Genomic DNA, 7269 nt, shown 5'->3' with positions numbered 1-7269 from the left:
AGTTGTCTGCAAGTAAAAGAGTTTTACAGAATAAGTGAGTTTACAGGTTGAAAGAAGAGGAAGGAGGTAAGAAAAGATTTAAAGCTAGGTTAGTTGTGAAAGGATTTGAACAGAAAAAGGGCATTGATTTTGATGAGATCTTTTCTCCTATTGTTAAGATGACTTCTATCTGTACTGTCTTAAGTCTTGTGGCTACTGAAGATTTGCATTTAGAGCAAATTGATGTTAAAAAAACCTTTCTTCATGATGATTTGGATGAAGAGATATATATGGCTCAGCCACAAGGATTTGCGATCAAAGGTATAGAGAACTTAGTGTGCAAATTGAAGAAAAGTTTATATGGCTTGAAGCAAGCACCTTGACAATGATATTTGAAATTTGATAGTTTTATGCATGAGCATGGAGACAATAGGTGTCATTCATATCATTGTGTTTATTTTAATAGGTTGGATGATGATAGCTACATTATTTTATGTTTATATGTTGATGATATGCTTGTAGCTAGGTCTAACATGGATCACATTAAGGGGTTGAAATGCCAATTAGCACATGCATTTTCTATGAAGGATTTGGGGGTAGCAAAACAAATCATTGGTATGAATATTTGTAGAGATAGAAAAAATAGAAAATTGACACTATCTTAGGTTGATTATGTTGAGAAGGTGTTGTAACGTTTCTCTATGGAGAATGCTAAAGCTATTAGCACACCTTTACCTGGTCATTTGAAGTTGACTAAGGAGATGTGTCCTAAGACATAAGAAGAGGAGGATAAGATGTTCAAGGTACCCTATGCTTAAATTGTAGGAAGCTTGATGTATGTTATGGGATGTACTAGGCTAGATATTGCACATGTAGAGGGAGTCGTTAGTAGGTATATGAGTCATCCAGGAATTGAGCATTGGAATGCAGTCAAATGGATTCTCAGATATTTGAGAGGAACATCCAATAAGTGTTTACACTTTGGGGGATCTACTACTGATTTACAAAGCTATGTTGACTTAGATTTGGTAGGGGATATTGATACCAGGCAAAGTACTACAGGTTATGTATTTACTATTGGTGGGGTAGCCATGAGTTGGGTTTCTAGGTTACAGAAGGTTAGTGCTTTATCCACTACAGAGGCAGAATACATAGCTATTACAGAGGCAGCCAAGGAGATGATATGGCTTCAGTTCTTCTTGGAAGAACTAGGATACCCTTAGAAGGATAATTGTTTGTGCACAGATAGTCAGAGTGTCATTCATCTTGCGAAGAATTCAGCTCTGCATTCAAAGACCAAACACATACAGTTGCGGTACCATTTCATTCGGTGAGTTTTGGAGGATGGATAGTTAAAGTTGGAAAAGATACATACAGATGAAAATCCAACAGATATGTTTACAAAGGTAGTAACAAGGGAGAATTTGAACTCCTCTTCAACTTTGATTACTTGTTAGGATTAAACCGCAGACAAAAATAACAATTACATGCAAATATAACCAATAACAGAAAATAATAAATCACAAAGAAAAAAACACAAGGCACCAAGATTTAACATGGTTCACCCAATCTCTAGGTTATGTCCACCAAACAGCAAGTCCGATATTATTACGATCCAATGATTATAACTTGATTACAATTTGTAATCCCTTATGGCTCAATACCGCCACAAGAACCAATTTCACATTACAACTTAATGAAAAAATCCCTAACCCTAAGCCTTTTTATACAAGTATTTTTATGCCACTTTAGGGTTACACCATGTCGGCTATATGTCGACCACGACCCAAATTTTTTTCCTAAAGAATTTATGAAGTATGTATAGTACTTTCCTAATCAGTCACCACAAACTAACATTTCCATCTACCTACTGGAGAGACGACAGTCACTTTGCTAAACATGTGGTAGATTCTACGAGTGTTGATCCACAGGATGTATCCTAAGTATGTGCTAGAGGGTGTTGATCCCTATCTGTGAGAGTGCTTCAGGTGTTGATGGTAGAGGTTCCAATACAGAGGTTGTGGCTGTCATGGAGAGATGTGTTGGAGCAGAGATTACCTCGACTTGTCGTATACCTTGCTTCACTTATATGGAAGATGGTACCAGACCATGTTGGGCATGGATTCCTATTGGGTGGACATGGGTGCTTAGCACATTATTATAGGATGATGGTGCAGTCTTCTGCTGGGGTCATACCATCTTAGTTGAGCTATATCATGACCTACATATGTGTGCCTATAGGGCATAGCGGACCATGGGTCTAAGGTTGACACTACTCATGGTATGGTCGTGGGAGCATATAGGTGTTATACACCCCATTACTAGATAGGAGACCCAACATCCTGGTGAGCCATTTGCATGCTGGTACAGGCCACCTATCCAGGATACCTCCACAGAGTCTGTTAGTTTCTAGAGGAGATGTATTGATGATATCATTATGTTTGAGTGGACACCCTATGATGGTGTGGAGCAATGGGGCAGTGTCCTAGCAACTGGGGGAGAGGATGATAGAGAGGATCAGAGATACCTCCCATATACATAGAGAGCCTGCTAGCTGATCTGGTGGACTATACATGTTGTTATGAGGTATATGCCTTGTAGGGTGCAGTGACAGTTTGGGAGGACGCAGGATGCAGTCTTGGATAGATTTGTATACCCAGTGGTATCTCGGGAGTATAGCAGGATATGGGGTCATGGGACCAGTCCAAGGTTGGCGAGGATATCCTGGCGGTCGATGCAACCAGTGCCTTGGGTACATAGATAAGACCAAGGGGATACAAGGATGATGCCAGCCTATACACAGTCAGTGGGATAGGGGAGGCCTCTACGAGGAGGGGATACAGGAGGGGTTAGGCCCTTATAGTCAGCTTCATGATTCTTTATAGTGAATAGTTTTGACATAGAGGTGTAGATGCAGTGAGGTTTTGATGATGCATTTGTGCATGATGAGACTACATGATTCTTTTGTATATGGATTGTACATAGACACTAATTATTCTTTGATATATACATAACATGATTCAATGAGCCTAAGTGTATATAGATGATTATTGTTTATGCCTATGATTTCTATGATGTGGATACTGACATTGTGATGCAAGATGTGTGTGATGTTATATTGCCTATGATTTATATACGATGCCTAATGTGTGAATGATGCAGGTTCGATGGTGAATATGAGATGTATACATTGTGCTATATGATATGTATGGATGTACTACATGTTTTGTGAGATGTTTTGTGATGTATATGCCACTAAATATGATGATTATAATTTATGCACCTAACGAATTAATGAAATTTAAAAATGCCTAATTAACATGATAATGAATGTATCCTAAAATGTCAGTAGAAAAGAGACTAATGAATGCAAAGTGAAATCATTGAACTTAAAATGTAAATATGAAAGTGAACCTAATGAATAGTCATGTGGCAAAACTCCTCACTCATAGGAACCAAGTAGCATAGCATAGGAGGGGGAATAAATAGAACCATTGTCTCAAGCAAGGTGCAATGAAACCCTATACTACATGAATCCTAACTACATGATATTGAGGGATTCAGTTGTGTTTATATGGGAGAGCACACCCTAGTTTGATTTTGCAAAGGAGTGATGCACCAAATGCTATAGAAGCATAGATGAAAAATTTCCTTTGTGTGGACTAGACTCTCAACACAATAGATACTTTAGGATGATAGATGTAGTCTATATAGCTATGATGGAACAAATGATTTATACACATTTGGAGAGGTCTAGGCACACCCAAAGCCTTTTCAGGGATCTTTGATGGAAAGTGTGCTAACCTGTTGCCCCTAGTGAGTAATGCATAATCATGACTTGAAACTAACATACATGTACTAAAGCATCAAAATAGATCATACTGCAAACGACATGTGTAGTTAGTTGAAGCCATTCAAGTGACACCATAATATGGACAATCAAGGCACACCCTAAAGGCTACCACTAACACATAAAATGAAAATCAACCAAAAGAGATCTCATAACCAAGTAGTCAATCAGTCCACAATTCCTGCCAAGAACGTTAAGTCTTAGAATGTGAAAATTGTTATACCATGCATAGGAAGGATTCATCCTATATGTTTGTCTAATGTCATTGCAAAATTTGGGCAAGGCCTATGAAAATAACACTATCTCAAATCATTAAGTCTCAAATGGTGATTTTGTTTAGGTTCTTTTGCAGTCACTATTGTGGAAAAAAGCTTAGTGTAATGGGATTGGGACAAGCACTCAATGAAAAAATGCCTCACAAACTAGAGGCCTTTTGAAAAATGGGAGTGTAGTGAAGCCTCGCGGATAAGAGGTTTTTTTATTGGATGCATGAAAGTGCAAGTCAGAGAGGACTTCTACACAAAGGTGGGATGAAAGGTGGAAAAGGGATGAAGTGAGATGAATCTTATAGATAAAGGACCAAAAAAAAAAATTAGGAACTTTTTCTTCTTTTTAGTCTTTTCTTCAAGAACATTTTATGAATGTTTTTGGAGTTTTCTGATTTTTTTGATTTTTTTGTATTTTGTGGAACTATAACAACAGTGTACATGAACTACAAGACTCAAGCATAGAACCACTTGAGGTGTTGGATATTTATAGGTTTAGGGAGCGGACCTCCCTCTGAAGTGGCAATTTGATATGCCCTAGAACCATATTTGGCTGTAATGATAAATGGACCAAGCCAATTAGGTTCAAATTTTCCTTTCTTCTCATTGTTTTGGAGGTTCTTCATGTTATGCTGCAAAACTAAGTCACCCACCTCAAATTCTTGAGGCTTGACTTTTTTGTGAAACTGAAGCTGAAGGCAATTTTGATATACACAGAGGTGGTTTAGGGCAATGAGGCATCTTTCATCGAGGAGTTGCAGCTCTTGCAAGTAAGTAGCTTGGTATTCTTCTTCAAACATCAAATTCTTGAGAGAGATTCTGAGAGAAAGGAGCTCAATTTTGATGGGTAAGACAACTTTAGAACTATAAACAAGGGAAAATAGAGTGGCTCCTATGGGGGTACAGATGGAGGTGTTGTAGGCCCAAAGGGTGGGAGCAATTTGGAGGTGCTAGTCATGACTAGTTGTGTCAATGGTTTTCTTTAGAATTTTCAAAATGGTTTTATTGGTAGCTTTAGCTTGGCCATTCCCTTAGGGGTAGTATTTGGTGGAAAAATGCTGGGTGATTCTGAATTTCCTACACAATGTGGCAACTTCCTGATTTTTGAAAGGTTTTCAATTATTAGTCATGATGTCTTGAGATATACTGAAACGACAGATAATATAGTTCAAGATGAACTTCAAAACTTGTTTTCTGGTGGTGTAGGTTAATGGGATAGCCTCAACCCACTTTGTGAAGTACTCAGTGGTGGCAATAATGTACTTGTGGCATTTGCAAAATTTGGGTATACCTAACCAACAAGATCGAATCCCCAATGGGAAAAATGGCATGGGGTGATGGTGGGTTGAAGGTCTTGGGTGGGAGCATGTATCAAATTGCCATGTTGCTAGCAAGGAACAAATCTCTTCACAAAATGATAGGCATCCACTTCCATAATAGGCCACTAGTAACCCATTCTGAGGAGCTTTTTTGCTAACGTAAGGCCACTAGAATGGGCACCACAAATTCCTTGGTGGACCTCTTCTAACGTCATTCTGACTTTTTCTAAACTAAGATATTGGAGGAGGGTTCCATTGAAGTGTTTTCAAAAAAATGTGTCACCTAAGATAGTATATCGAGCAGTGTGATGAATGAAGGTTTTGCTTTGATTCAGGGAGAGGGCGGTGGGAATCATTTTGTGATGTAGATAGACAAAAATGTCGGTGTGTCATGGAGACTCGGGACTAACAATCTTACACATCAGCTTTGAATTGGGTTGCTCATAAGCAGGAAGGAAAAGATTCTCAACAAGAAACTCACACTTAGGACTATACTCAAGCATGGCAATCATGGAGGCAATGGTAGCCATAACATATGTTGCTTTGTTATTAGTCCTTGGTATTTGCTAAAAGACTATCTTTGTAAAGTTTTGTTTAAGATCTTCAACTATCTGGTGATATGGCAACAACTTTTCATCCTTTGTGTGGTATTTATCTATGACTTGTTTAATGACCAATTGCGAGTCTCCAAAGACAAGAAGGCTTTTGATATTCCATCTGATAGCTTGATGTAACCCTATGACTAATCCTTCATACTTAGCCATATTTTTTGTGCAAGGGAATGAAATTTTATAAGACTTAGGCATGAGGTCGCCTTGTGGCGTAACAAGCAAAATTCTTGCCCCCAATCCCTTTTGTGTGAAGGAACCATCAAAAAATAGCTCCCATTGTGTACCAGGGTAACAGTCATAATTGTATCATCTAGAAAGTCTTCTATAATGGGATGGTCTCCTTGAAGAGGAGTTTCAGCAAGCTAGTCTGCAATTACTTATCCCTTAATGGCCTACAATCCTTATAGACAATGTTGAATTCACTTAAAATCAAGACCCATTTTGCAGCTCAACTAGTGAGGGAGGCTTTTGATAGCAAATATTTGAGTGGATCTATCTTGGCAGTGAGATGTGTAGTGTGATTAAGCATATAATGGTGTAGTTTCTGGATGAAAAAGACTACTGCCAAACAAGCTCGCTCAATAGCAGTGTAATTCAACTCATAACCAACTAATGTTTGACGGAGATAGTATATAGCTTGCTCATTACCATTGTCATCTAGTTGTGCTAAAAGGGCACCTAAGGCAACTAAAGTGGCTGAAATGTATAGAATCAATGGTCATCCTGCAATTGAAGGGACTAAAACTAAAGGATTAGCCAAGTATACCTTAACTTGTTCAAATGCTTTCTGACATAGGCAATCCCATTGAAACTTAGTGTCTTTCTAAAGCAAACATTGAAGTGGATGTACCTTATCGAAGAAATGGGACACAAATTGTTTGACGGATTGTAACTTTCCCTGAAAACTATGGAGTTGTTTCAATATGGTAGGTAGAGGCATTTCCATGATGGCTTTCACTTTGGTGGGATCTACCTCAATACCTCTTCTTGACACAATGTAGCCTAACAACTTGCCTGATTTGACCCCAAAAACACATTTCTTTGGATTAAGGCATACTTTATGTTTCTCCAACCTTTCAAAAATGGTGGTGAGCACATCAATGTGGGAATCATGTGTCTTTGATTTTCCTAGAATGTCATCAACATAGTCCTCCATTATGACATGTAGAAGGTCATGGAATATTGTAGTCATTGTGCATTGATAAGTGGCATCGGCATTCTTCAAGCCAAAAGGCATGACTTGG

Source organism: Cupressus sempervirens, chromosome 4, assembly GCF_028749045.1.
Source record: "Cupressus sempervirens isolate cs-2001-9-10 chromosome 4, ASM2874904v1, whole genome shotgun sequence".
NCBI lineage: Eukaryota > Viridiplantae > Streptophyta > Pinopsida > Cupressales > Cupressaceae > Cupressus > Cupressus sempervirens.
This window is presented reverse-complemented; position numbering follows the sequence as displayed.